We start from the raw sequence: 13,932 nt of genomic DNA on the forward strand, positions 1-13,932 counted from the left end.
AGCAATGTCATCTGACTACTGACATCTGTGTTCAAGGGGAAGTGGAATGTGATGCAGACAAGAGTTTACTTTACAAAAAAGGACGAAATGGGAAATATTCATTGTCAAACCTGAAGGTAAGAGAGGTGGAAGCAAGTTTTGAAGGAGGACATAAAGCAAAGTCTATGTTAAATTGATTGTGTTGTAGATCAGTTGGAAAAAATTTGATGAATAGAGAAAAAGTACTACAGCTGATTACAAGACCTATTTTGTTAGAAGCAAGGAACCTCTCAACTGTGCCGAAACCTGGGATTGAACCAGGGACCTTTAGATCTTCAGTCTAACGCTCTCCCAACTGAGCTATTTCGGCCTTCTGATAGCTGGGGTCTTCATACTTTAATTTGAATCATTTAACAAAATAGATGCAGGACCTGGATTTTTAACCTCATATGGTAGAGATATGTTTTAAGGAGTCCTGTATCATTCCCCAGTTAACTGGTGCAATGGGTAAATAGCATTTTTGGGATCCAGGTTAGGTAGTTGTTTTTTTAACTCTGAATGGACTAGCACTATATTACCCAGATATATTTGGCATGAGTAGGTAAGCAATGTCATCTGACTACTGACATCTGTGTTCAAGGGGAAGTGGAATGTGATGCAGACAAGAGTTTACTTTACAAAAAAGGACGAAATGGGAAACATTCATAGTCAAACCTGAAGACAAGATAGGTGGAAGAAAGTTTAAAAGGAGGACAGAAAGCAAAGTCTATGTTGAATTGATCATTTTGTAGATCAGTTGATAAAAATGTTGATAGAGAAAAAAGTACTACAGCTGATTCCAAGACCTATTTTGTTAGAAGCAAGGAACCTCTCAACTGTGCCAAAACCCGGGATTGAACCAGGGACCTTTAGATCTTCAGTCTAACGCTCTCCCAACTGAGCTATTTCAGCCTGCTTATAGCTGTGGTCTTCATACTTTAATTTAAACCATTTAACGAAATAGATGCAGGACCTGGATTTTTAACCTCATATGGTAGAGATATGTTTTAAGGAGTCCTGTATCATTCCGCAATTAACTGGTGCAATGGGTAAATAATATTTTTGGGATCCAGGTTAGGTCATTGTTTTTTTTAACTCCGAATGGACTAGCACTATATTACCCAGACGTATTTGGCATGAGTAGGTAAGCAATGTCATCTGACTACTGACATCTGTGTTCAAGGGGAAGTGGAAGGTAATGCAGACAAGAGTTTACTTTACGAAAAAGCATGAAATGGGAAATATTCATTGTCAAACCTGAAGGTAAGAGAGGTGGAAGCAAGTTTAGAAGGAGGACATAAAGCAAAGTCTATGTTAAATTGATTGTGTTGTAGATCAGTTGGAAAAAATTTGATGAATAGAGAAAAAGTACTACAGCTGATTCCAAGACCTATTTTGTTAGAAGCAAGGAACCTCTCAACTGTGCCGAAACTTGGGATTGAACCAGGGACCTTTAGATCTTCAGTCTAACGCTCTCCCAACTGAGCTATTTTGGCCTTCTGATAGCTGGGGTCTTCATACTTTAATTTGAACCATTTAACAAAATAGATGCAGGACCTGGATTTTTAACCTCATATGGTAGAGATATGTTTTAAGGAGTCCTGTATCATTCCCCAGTTAACTGGTGCAATGGGTAAATAGCATTTTTGGGATCCAGGTTAGGTAGTTGTTTTTTTAACTCTGAATGGACTAGCACTATATTACCCAGATATATTTGGCATGAGTAGGTAAGCAATGTCATCTGACTACTGACATCTGTGTTCAAGGGGAAGTGGAATGTGATGCAGACAAGAGTTTACTTTACAAAAAAGGACGAAATGGGAAACATTCATAGTCAAACCTGAAGACAAGATAGGTGGAAGAAAGTTTAAAAGGAGGACAGAAAGCAAAGTCTATGTTGAATTGATCATTTTGTAGATCAGTTGATAAAAATGTTGATAGAGAAAAAAGTACTACAGCTGATTCCAAGACCTATTTTGTTAGAAGCAAGGAACCTCTCAACTGTGCCGAAACCCGGGATTGAACCAGGGACCTTTAGATCTTCTGTCTAACGCTCTCCCAACTGAGCTATTTCGGCCTGCTTATAGCTGTGGTCTTCATTCTTTAATTTAAACCATTTAACGAAATAGATGCAGGACCTGGATTTTTAACCTCATATGGTAGAGATATGTTTTAAGGAGTCCTGTATCATTCCGCAATTAACTGGTGCAATGGGTAAATAATATTTTTGGGATCCAGGTTAGGTCATTTTTTTTTTAACTCCGAATGGACTAGCACTATATTACCCAGACGTATTTGGCATGAGTAGGTAAGCAATGTCATCTGACTACTGACATCTGTGTTCAAGGGGAAGTGGAAGGTAATGCAGACAAGAGTTTACTTTACGAAAAAGCATGAAATGGGAAATATTCATTGTCAAACCTGAAGGTAAGAGAGGTGGAAGCAAGTTTAGAAGGAGGACATAAAGCAAAGTCTATGTTAAATTGATTGTGTTGTAGATCAGTTGGAAAAAATTTGATGAATAGAGAAAAAGTACTACAGCTGATTCCAAGACCTATTTTGTTAGAAGCAAGGAACCTCCCAACTGTGCCGAAACTTGTGATTGAACCAGGGACCTTTAGATCTTCAGTCTAACGCTCTCCCAACTGAGCTATTTTGGCCTTCTGATAGCTGGGGTCTTCATACTTTAATTTGAACCATTTAACAAAATAGATGCAGGACCTGGATTTTTAACCTCATATGGTAGAGATATGTTTTAAGGAGTCCTGTATCATTCCCCAGTTAACTGGTGCAATGGGTAAATAGCATTTTTGGGATCCAGGTTAGGTAGTTGTTTTTTTAACTCTGAATGGACTAGCACTATATTACCCAGATATATTTGGCATGAGTAGGTAAGCAATGTCATCTGACTACTGACATCTGTGTTCAAGGGGAAGTGGAATGTGATGCAGACAAGAGTTTACTTTACAAAAAAGGACGAAATGGGAAACATTCATAGTCAAACCTGAAGACAAGATAGGTGAAAGAAAGTTTAAAAGGAGGACAGAAAGCAAAGTCTATGTTGAATTGATCATTTTGTAGATCAGTTGACAAAAATGTTAATAGAGAAAAAAGTACTACAGCTGATTCCAAGACCTATTTTGTTAGAAGCAAGGAATCTCTCAACTGTGCCGAACCCCGGGATTGAACCAGGGACCTTTAGATCTTCAGTCTAACGCTCTCCCAACTGAGCTATTTCGGCCTGCTTATAGCTGTGGTCTTCATACTTTAATTTAAACCATTTAACGAAATAGATGCAGGACCTGGATTTTTAACCTCATATGGTAGAGATATGTTTTAAGGAGTCCTGTATCATTCCGCAATTAACTGGTGCAATGGGTAAATAATATTTTTGGGATCCAGGTTAGGTCATTTTTTTTTTAACTCCGAATGGACTAGCACTATATTACCCAGACGTATTTGGCATGAGTAGGTAAGCAATGTCATCTGACTACTGACATCTGTGTTCAAGGGGAAGTGGAAGGTAATGCAGACAAGAGTTTACTTTACAAAAAAGCATGAAATGGGAAATATTCATTGTCAAACCTGAAGGTAAGAGAGGTGGAAGCAAGTTTAGAAGGAGGACATAAAGCAAAGTCTATGTTAAATTGATTGTGTTGTAGATCAGTTGGAAAACTTTGATGAATAGAGAAAAAGTACTACAGCTGATTCCAAGACCTATTTTGTTAGAAGCAAGGAACCTCTCAACTGTGCCGAAACCCGGGATTGAACCAGGGACCTTTAGAGCTTCAGTCTAATGATCTCCCAACTGAGCTCTTTTGGCCTTCTGATAGCTGGGGTCTTCGTACTTTAATTTGAACCATTTAACAAAATAGATGCAGGACCTGGATTTTTAACCTCATATGGTAGAGATATGTTTTAAGGAGTCCTGTATCATTCCCCAGTTAACTGGTGCAATGGGTAAATAGCATTTTTGGGATCCAGGTTAGGTAGTTGTTTTTTTAACTCTGAATGGACTAGCACTATATTACCCAGATATATTTGGCATGAGTAGGTAAGCAATGTCATCTGACTACTGACATCTGTGTTCAAGGGGAAGTGGAAAGTGATGCAGACAAGAGTTTACTTTACAAAAAAGGACGAAATGGGAAACATTGATAGTCAAACCTGAAGGCAAGATAGGTGGAAGAAAGTTTAAAAGGAGGACAGAAAGCAAAGTCTATGTTGAATTGATCATTTTGTAGATCAGTTGATAAAAATGTCGATAGAGAAAAAAGTACTACAGCTGATTCCAAGACCTATTTTGTTAGAAGCAAGGAACCTCTCAACTGTGCCGAAACCGGGGATTTAACCAGGGACCTTTAGATCTTCAGTCTAATGCTCTCCCAACTGAGCTATTTCGGCCTGCTTATATCTGTGGTCTTCATACTTTAATTTAAACCATTTAACAAAATAGATGCAGGACCTGGATTTTCAACCTCATATGGTAGAGATATGTTTTAAGGAGTCCTGTATCATTCCGCAATTAACTGGTGCAATGGGTAAATAGCATTTTTGGGTTCCAGGTTAGGTAGTTGTTTTTTTAACTCTGAATGGACTAGCACTATATTACCCAGATATATTTGGCATGAGTAGGTAAGCAATGTCATCTGACTACTGACATCTGTGTTCAAGGGTAAGTGGAATGTGATGCAGACAAGAGTTTACTTTACAAAAAAGGACTAAATGGGAAACATTCATAGTCAAACCTGAAGGCAAGATAGGTGGAAGAAAGTTTAAAAGGAGGACAGAAAGCAAAGTCTATGTTGAATTGATCATTTTGTAGATCAGTTGATAAAAATGTTGATAGAGAAAAAAGTACTACAGCTGATTCCAAGACCTATTTTGTTAGAATCAAGGAATCTCTCAATTGTGCCGAAACCCAGGATTGAACCAGGGACCTTTAGATCTTCAGTCTAACGCTCTACCAACTGAGCTATTTCAGCCTGGTTGTAGCTGTGGTCTTCATACTTTAATTTAAACCATTTAACAAAATAGATGCAGGACCTGGATTTTCAACCTCATATGGTAGAGATGTGTTTTAAGGAATCCTGTATCATTCCGCAATTAACTGGTGCAATGGGTAAATAGCATTTTTGGGTTCCAGGTTAGGTAGTTGTTTTTTTAACTCTGAATGGACTAGCACTATATTACCCAGATATATTTGGCATGAGTAGGTAAGCAATGTCATCTGACTACTGACATCTGTGTTCAAGGGGAAGTGGAATGTGATGCAGACAAGAGTTTACTTTACAAAAAAGGACTAAATGGGAAACATTGATAGTCAAACCTGAAGGCAAGATAGGTGGAAGAAAGTTTAAAAGGAGGACATAAAGCAAAGTCTATGTTAAATTGATTGTGTTGTAGATCAGTTGGAAAAAATTTGATGAATAGAGAAAAAGTACTACAGCTGATTCCAAGAACTATTTTGTTAGAAGCAAGGAACCTCTCATCTGTGTCGAAACCCAGGATTGAACCAGGGACCTTTAGATCTTCAGTCTAATGCTCTCCCAACTGAGCTATTTCGGCCTTCTGATAGCTGGGGTCTTCATACTTTAATTTGAACCATTTAACAAAATAGATGCAGGACCTGGATTTTTAACCTCATATGGTAGAGATATGTTTTAAGGAGTCCTGTATCATTCCCCAGTTAACTGGTGCAATGGGTAAATAGCATTTTTGGGATCCAGGTTAGGTAGTTGTTTTTTTAACTCTGAATGGACTAGCACTATATTACCCAGATATATTTGGCATGAGTAGGTAAGCAATGTCATCTGACTACTGACATCTGTGTTCAAGGGGAAGTGGAATGTGATGCAGACAAGAGTTTACTTTACAAAAAAGGACGAAACGGGAAACATTCATAGTCAAACCTGAAGACAAGATAGGTGGAAGAAAGTTTAAAAGGAGGACAGAAAGCAAAGTCTATGTTGAATTGATCATTTTGTAGATCAGTTGATAAAAATGTTGATAGAGAAAAAAGTACTACAGCTGATTCCAAGACCTATTTTGTTAGAAGCAAGGAACCTCTCAACTGTGCCAAAACCCGGGATTGAACCAGGGACCTTTAGATCTTCAGTCTAACGCTCTCCCAACTGAGCTATTTCAGCCTGCTTATAGCTGTGGTCTTCATACTTTAATTTAAACCATTTAACGAAATAGATGCAGGACCTGGATTTTTAACCTCATATGGTAGAGATATGTTTTAAGGAGTCCTGTATCATTCCGCAATTAACTGGTGCAATGGGTAAATAATATTTTTGGGATCCAGGTTAGGTCATTGTTTTTTTTAACTCCGAATGGACTAGCACTATATTACCCAGACGTATTTGGCATGAGTAGGTAAGCAATGTCATCTGACTACTGACATCTGTGTTCAAGGGGAAGTGGAAGGTAATGCAGACAAGAGTTTACTTTACGAAAAAGCATGAAATGGGAAATATTCATTGTCAAACCTGAAGGTAAGAGAGGTGGAAGCAAGTTTAGAAGGAGGACATAAAGCAAAGTCTATGTTAAATTGATTGTGTTGTAGATCAGTTGGAAAAAATTTGATGAATAGAGAAAAAGTACTACAGCTGATTCCAAGACCTATTTTGTTAGAAGCAAGGAACCTCTCAACTGTGCCGAAACTTGGGATTGAACCAGGGACCTTTAGATCTTCAGTCTAACGCTCTCCCAACTGAGCTATTTTGGCCTTCTGATAGCTGGGGTCTTCATACTTTAATTTGAACCATTTAACAAAATAGATGCAGGACCTGGATTTTTAACCTCACATGGTAGAGATATGTTTTAAGGAGTCCTGTATCATTCCCCAGTTAACTGGTGCAATGGGTAAATAGCATTTTTGGGATCCAGGTTAGGTAGTTGTTTTTTTAACTCTGAATGGACTAGCACTATATTACCCAGATATATTTGGCATGAGTAGGTAAGCAATGCCATCTGACTACTGACATCTGTGTTCAAGGGGAAGTGGAATGTGATGCAGACAAGAGTTTACTTTACAAAAAAGGACGAAATGGGAAACATTCATAGTCAAAACTGAAGACAAGATAGGTGGAAGAAAGTTTAAAAGGAGGACAGAAAGCAAAGTCTATGTTGAATTGATCATTTTGTAGATCAGTTGATAAAAATGTTGATAGAGAAAAAAGTACTACAGCTGATTCCAAGACCTATTTTGTTGGAAGCAAGGAACCTCTCAACTGTGCCGAAACCCGGGATTGAACCAGGGACCTTTAGATCTTCTGTCTAACGCTCTCCCAACTGAGCTATTTCGGCCTGCTTATAGCTGTGGTCTTCATACTTTAATTTAAACCATTTAACGAAATAGATGCAGGACCTGGATTTTTAACCTCATATGGTAGAGATATGTTTTAAGGAGTCCTGTATCATTCCGCAATTAACTGGTGCAATGGGTAAATAATATTTTTGGGATCCAGGTTAGGTCATTTTTTTTTTAACTCCGAATGGACTAGCACTATATTACCCAGACGTATTTGGCATGAGTAGGTAAGCAATGTCATCTGACTACTGACATCTGTGTTCAAGGGGAAGTGGAAGGTAATGCAGACAAGAGTTTACTTTACGAAAAAGCATGAAATGGGAAATATTCATTGTCAAACCTGAAGGTAAGAGAGGTGGAAGCAAGTTTAGAAGGAGGACATAAAGCAAAGTCTATGTTAAATTGATTGTGTTGTAGATCAGTTGGAAAAAATTTGATGAATAGAGAAAAAGTACTACAGCTGATTCCAAGACCTATTTTGTTAGAAGCAAGGAACCTCCCAACTGTGCCGAAACTTGTGATTGAACCAGGGACCTTTAGATCTTCAGTCTAACGCTCTCCCAACTGAGCTATTTTGGCCTTCTGATAGCTGGGGTCTTCATACTTTAATTTGAACCATTTAACAAAATAGATGCAGGACCTGGATTTTTAACCTCATATGGTAGAGATATGTTTTAAGGAGTTCTGTATCATTCCCCAGTTAACTGGTGCAATGGGTAAATAGCATTTTTGGGATCCAGGTTAGGTAGTTGTTTTTTTTAACTCTGAATGGACTAGCACTATATTACCCAGATATATTTGGCATGAGTAGGTAAGCAATGTCATCTGACTACTGACATCTGTGTTCAAGGGGAAGTGGAATGTGATGCAGACAAGAGTTTACTTTACAAAAAAGGACGAAATGGGAAACATTCATAGTCAAACCTGAAGACAAGATAGGTGAAAGAAAGTTTAAAAGGAGGACAGAAAGCAAAGTCTATGTTGAATTGATCATTTTGTAGATCAGTTGACAAAAATGTTGATAGAGAAAAAAGTACTACAGCTGATTCCAAGACCTATTTTGTTAGAAGCAAGGAACCTCTCAACTGTGCCGAAACCCGGGATTGAACCAGGGACCTTTAGATCTTCAGTCTAACGCTCTCCCAACTGAGCTATTTCGGCCTGCTTATAGCTGTGGTCTTCATACTTTAATTTAAACCATTTAACGAAATAGATGCAGGACCTGGATTTTTAACCTCATATGGTAGAGATATGTTTTAAGGAGTCCTGTATCATTCCGCAATTAACTGGTGCAATGGGTAAATAATATTTTTGGGATCCAGGTTAGGTCATTTTTTTTTTAACTCCGAATGGACTAGCACTATATTACCCAGACGTATTTGGCATGAGTAGGTAAGCAATGTCATCTGACTACTGACATCTGTGTTCAAGGGGAAGTGGAAGGTAATGCAGACAAGAGTTTACTTTACAAAAAAGCATGAAATGGGAAATATTCATTGTCAAACCTGAAGGTAAGAGAGGTGGAAGCAAGTTTAGAAGGAGGACATAAAGCAAAGTCTATGTTAAATTGATTGTGTTGTAGATCAGTTGGAAAACTTTGATGAATAGAGAAAAAGTACTACAGCTGATTCCAAGACCTATTTTGTTAGAAGCAAGGAACCTCTCAACTGTGCCGAAACCCAGGATTGAACCAGGGACCTTTAGAGCTTCAGTCTAACGATCTCCCAACTGAGCTATTTCGGCCTTCTGATAGCTGGGGTCTTCGTACTTTAATTTGAACCATTTAACAAAATAGATGCAGGACCTGGATTTTTAACCTCATATGGTAGAGATATGTTTTAAGGAGTCCTGTATCATTCTGCAGTTAACTGGTGCAATGGGTAAATAGCATTTTTGGGATCCAGGTTAGGTAGTTGTTTTTTTAACTCTGAATGGACTAGCACTATATTACCCAGATATATTTGGCATGAGTAGGTAAGCAATGTCATCTGACTACTGACATCTGTGTTCAAGGGGAAGTGGAAAGTGATGCAGACAAGAGTTTACTTTACAAAAAAGGACGAAATGGGAAACATTGATAGTCAAACCTGAAGGCAAGATAGGTGGAAGAAAGTTTAAAAGGAGGACAGAAAGCAAAGTCTATGTTGAATTGATCATTTTGTAGATCAGTTGATAAAAATGTCGATAGAGAAAAAAGTACTACAGCTGATTCCAAGACCTATTTTGTTAGAAGCAAGGAACCTCTCAACTGTGCCGAAACCGGGGATTTAACCAGGGACCTTTAGATCTTCAGTCTAATGCTCTCCCAACTGAGCTATTTCGGCCTGCTTATATCTGTGGTCTTCATACTTTAATTTAAACCATTTAACAAAATAGATGCAGGACTTGGATTTTCAACCTCATATGGTAGAGATATGTTTTAAGGAGTCCTGTATCATTCCGCAATTAACTGGTGCAATGGGTAAATAGCATTTTTGGGTTCCAGGTTAGGTAGTTGTTTTTTTAACTCTGAATGGACTAGCACTATATTACCCAGATATATTTGGCATGAGTAGGTAAGCAATGTCATCTGACTACTGACATCTGTGTTCAAGGGGAAGTGGAATGTGATGCAGACAAGAGTTTACTTTACAAAAAAGGACTAAATGGGAAACATTCATAGTCAAACCTGAAGGCAAGATAGGTGGAAGAAAGTTTAAAAGGAGGACAGAAAGCAAAGTCTATGTTGAATTGATCATTTTGTAGATCAGTTGATAAAAATGTTGATAGAGAAAAAAGTACTACAGCTGATTCCAAGACCTATTTTGTTAGAATCAAGGAATCTCTCAATTGTGCCGAAACCCAGGATTGAACCAGGGACCTTTAGATCTTCAGTCTAACGCTCTACCAACTGAGCTATTTCGGCCTGGTTGTAGGTGTGGTCTTCATACTTTAATTTAAACCATTTAACAAAATAGATGCAGGACCTGGATTTTCAACCTCATATGGTAGAGATATGTTTTAAGGAATCCTGTATCATTCCGCAATTAACTGGTGCAATGGGTAAATAGCATTTTTGGGTTCCAGGTTAGGTAGTTGTTTTTTTACCTCTGAATGGACTAGCACTATATTACCCAGATATATTTGGCATGAGTAGGTAAGCAATGTCATCTGACTACTGACATCTGTGTTCAAGGGGAAGTGGAATGTGATGCAGACAAGAGTTTACTTTACAAAAAAGGACTAAATGGGAAACATTGATAGTCAAACCTGAAGGCAAGATAGGTGGAAGAAAGTTTAAAAGGAGGACATAAAGCAAAGTCTATGTTAAATTGATTGTGTTGTAGATCAGTTGGAAAAAATTTGATGAATAGAGAAAAAGTACTACAGCTGATTCCAAGAACTATTTTGTTAGAAGCAAGGAACCTCTCATCTGTGTCGAAACCCAGGATTGAACCAGGGACCTTTAGATCTTCAGTCTAATGCTCTCCCAACTGAGCTATTTCGGCCTTCTGATAGCTGGGGTCTTCATACTTTAATTTGAACCATTTAACAAAATAGATGCAGGACCTGGATTTTTAACCTCATATGGTAGAGATATGTTTTAAGGAGTCCTGTATCATTCCCCAGTTAACTGGTGCAATGGGTAAATAGCATTTTTGGGATCCAGGTTAGGTAGTTGTTTTTTTAACTCTGAATGGACTAGCACTATATTACCCAGATATATTTGGCATGAGTAGGTAAGCAATGTCATCTGACTACTGACATCTGTGTTCAAGGGGAAGTGGAATGTGATGCAGACAAGAGTTTACTTTACAAAAAAGGACGAAACGGGAAACATTCATAGTCAAACCTGAAGACAAGATAGGTGGAAGAAAGTTTAAAAGGAGGACAGAAAGCAAAGTCTATGTTGAATTGATCATTTTGTAGATCAGTTGATAAAAATGTTGATAGAGAAAAAAGTACTACAGCTGATTCCAAGACCTATTTTGTTAGAAGCAAGGAACCTCTCAACTGTGCCAAAACCCGGGATTGAACCAGGGACCTTTAGATCTTCAGTCTAACGCTCTCCCAACTGAGCTATTTCAGCCTGCTTATAGCTGTGGTCTTCATACTTTAATTTAAACCATTTAACGAAATAGATGCAGGACCTGGATTTTTAACCTCATATGGTAGAGATATGTTTTAAGGAGTCCTGTATCATTCCGCAATTAACTGGTGCAATGGGTAAATAATATTTTTGGGATCCAGGTTAGGTCATTGTTTTTTTTAACTCCGAATGGACTAGCACTATATTACCCAGACGTATTTGGCATGAGTAGGTAAGCAATGTCATCTGACTACTGACATCTGTGTTCAAGGGGAAGTGGAAGGTAATGCAGACAAGAGTTTACTTTACGAAAAAGCATGAAATGGGAAATATTCATTGTCAAACCTGAAGGTAAGAGAGGTGGAAGCAAGTTTAGAAGGAGGACATAAAGCAAAGTCTATGTTAAATTGATTGTGTTGTAGATCAGTTGGAAAAAATTTGATGAATAGAGAAAAAGTACTACAGCTGATTCCAAGACCTATTTTGTTAGAAGCAAGGAACCTCTCAACTGTGCCGAAACTTGGGATTGAACCAGGGACCTTTAGATCTTCAGTCTAACGCTCTCCCAACTGAGCTATTTTGGCCTTCTGATAGCTGGGGTCTTCATACTTTAATTTGAACCATTTAACAAAATAGATGCAGGACCTGGATTTTTAACCTCACATGGTAGAGATATGTTTTAAGGAGTCCTGTATCATTCCCCAGTTAACTGGTGCAATGGGTAAATAGCATTTTTGGGATCCAGGTTAGGTAGTTGTTTTTTTAACTCTGAATGGACTAGCACTATATTACCCAGATATATTTGGCATGAGTAGGTAAGCAATGCCATCTGACTACTGACATCTGTGTTCAAGGGGAAGTGGAATGTGATGCAGACAAGAGTTTACTTTACAAAAAAGGACGAAATGGGAAACATTCATAGTCAAAACTGAAGACAAGATAGGTGGAAGAAAGTTTAAAAGGAGGACAGAAAGCAAAGTCTATGTTGAATTGATCATTTTGTAGATCAGTTGATAAAAATGTTGATAGAGAAAAAAGTACTACAGCTGATTCCAAGACCTATTTTGTTGGAAGCAAGGAACCTCTCAACTGTGCCGAAACCCGGGATTGAACCAGGGACCTTTAGATCTTCTGTCTAACGCTCTCCCAACTGAGCTATTTCGGCCTGCTTATAGCTGTGGTCTTCATACTTTAATTTAAACCATTTAACGAAATAGATGCAGGACCTGGATTTTTAACCTCATATGGTAGAGATATGTTTTAAGGAGTCCTGTATCATTCCGCAATTAACTGGTGCAATGGGTAAATAATATTTTTGGGATCCAGGTTAGGTCATTTTTTTTTTAACTCCGAATGGACTAGCACTATATTACCCAGACGTATTTGGCATGAGTAGGTAAGCAATGTCATCTGACTACTGACATCTGTGTTCAAGGGGAAGTGGAAGGTAATGCAGACAAGAGTTTACTTTACGAAAAAGCATGAAATGGGAAATATTCATTGTCAAACCTGAAGGTAAGAGAGGTGGAAGCAAGTTTCGAAGGAGGACATAAAGCAAAGTCTATGTTAAATTGATTGTGTTGTAGATCAGTTGGAAAAAATTTGATGAATAGAGAAAAAGTACTACAGCTGATTCCAAGACCTATTTTGTTAGAAGCAAGGAACCTCCCAACTGTGCCGAAACTTGTGATTGAACCAGGGACCTTTAGATCTTCAGTCTAACGCTCTCCCAACTGAGCTATTTTGGCCTTCTGATAGCTGGGGTCTTCATACTTTAATTTGAACCATTTAACAAAATAGATGCAGGACCTGGATTTTTAACCTCATATGGTAGAGATATGTTTTAAGGAGTCCTGTATCATTCCCCAGTTAACTGGTGCAATGGGTAAATAGCATTTTTGGGATCCAGGTTAGGTAGTTGTTTTTTTTAACTCTGAATGGACTAGCACTATATTACCCAGATATATTTGGCATGAGTAGGTAAGCAATGTCATCTGACTACTGACATCTGTGTTCAAGGGGAAGTGGAATGTGATGCAGACAAGAGTTTACTTTACAAAAAAGGACGAAATGGGAAACATTCATAGTCAAACCTGAAGACAAGATAGGTGAAAGAAAGTTTAAAAGGAGGACAGAAAGCAAAGTCTATGTTGAATTGATCATTTTGTAGATCAGTTGACAAAAATGTTGATAGAGAAAAAAGTACTACAGCTGATTCCAAGACCTATTTTGTTAGAAGCAAGGAACCTCTCAACTGTGCCGAAACCCGGGATTGAACCAGGGACCTTTAGATCTTCAGTCTAACGCTCTCCCAACTGAGCTATTTCGGCCTGCTTATAGCTGTGGTCTTCATACTTTAATTTAAACCATTTAACGAAATAGATGCAGGACCTGGATTTTTAACCTCATATGGTAGAGATATGTTTTAAGGAGTCCTGTATCATTCCGCAATTAACTGGTGCAATGGGTAAATAATATTTTTGGGATCCAGGTTAGGTCATTTTTTTTTTAACTCCGAATGGACTAG

General features: G+C 38.1%; 3 non-coding genes across 3 annotated transcripts; all 3 read right to left on the bottom strand.

Moving 5' to 3' along the window:
- Positions 1–276: 276 nt before the first annotated feature.
- On the bottom strand, positions 277–349 carry TRNAF-GAA (transfer RNA phenylalanine (anticodon GAA)). Its single transcript has one exon. It is a non-coding gene; the product is annotated as a tRNA-Phe (tRNA).
- Positions 350–8,424: 8,075 nt separating this feature from the next.
- Positions 8,425–8,497, bottom strand: TRNAF-GAA (transfer RNA phenylalanine (anticodon GAA)). Its single transcript has one exon. It is a non-coding gene; the product is annotated as a tRNA-Phe (tRNA).
- A 5,165-nt stretch (positions 8,498–13,662) lies between these two features.
- On the bottom strand, positions 13,663–13,735 carry TRNAF-GAA (transfer RNA phenylalanine (anticodon GAA)). Its single transcript has one exon. It is a non-coding gene; the product is annotated as a tRNA-Phe (tRNA).
- Between the last annotated feature and the right edge of the window lie 197 nt (positions 13,736–13,932).

This window comes from Lissotriton vulgaris, chromosome 8 (genome assembly GCF_964263255.1).
Source record: "Lissotriton vulgaris chromosome 8, aLisVul1.2, whole genome shotgun sequence".
NCBI lineage: Eukaryota > Metazoa > Chordata > Amphibia > Caudata > Salamandridae > Lissotriton > Lissotriton vulgaris.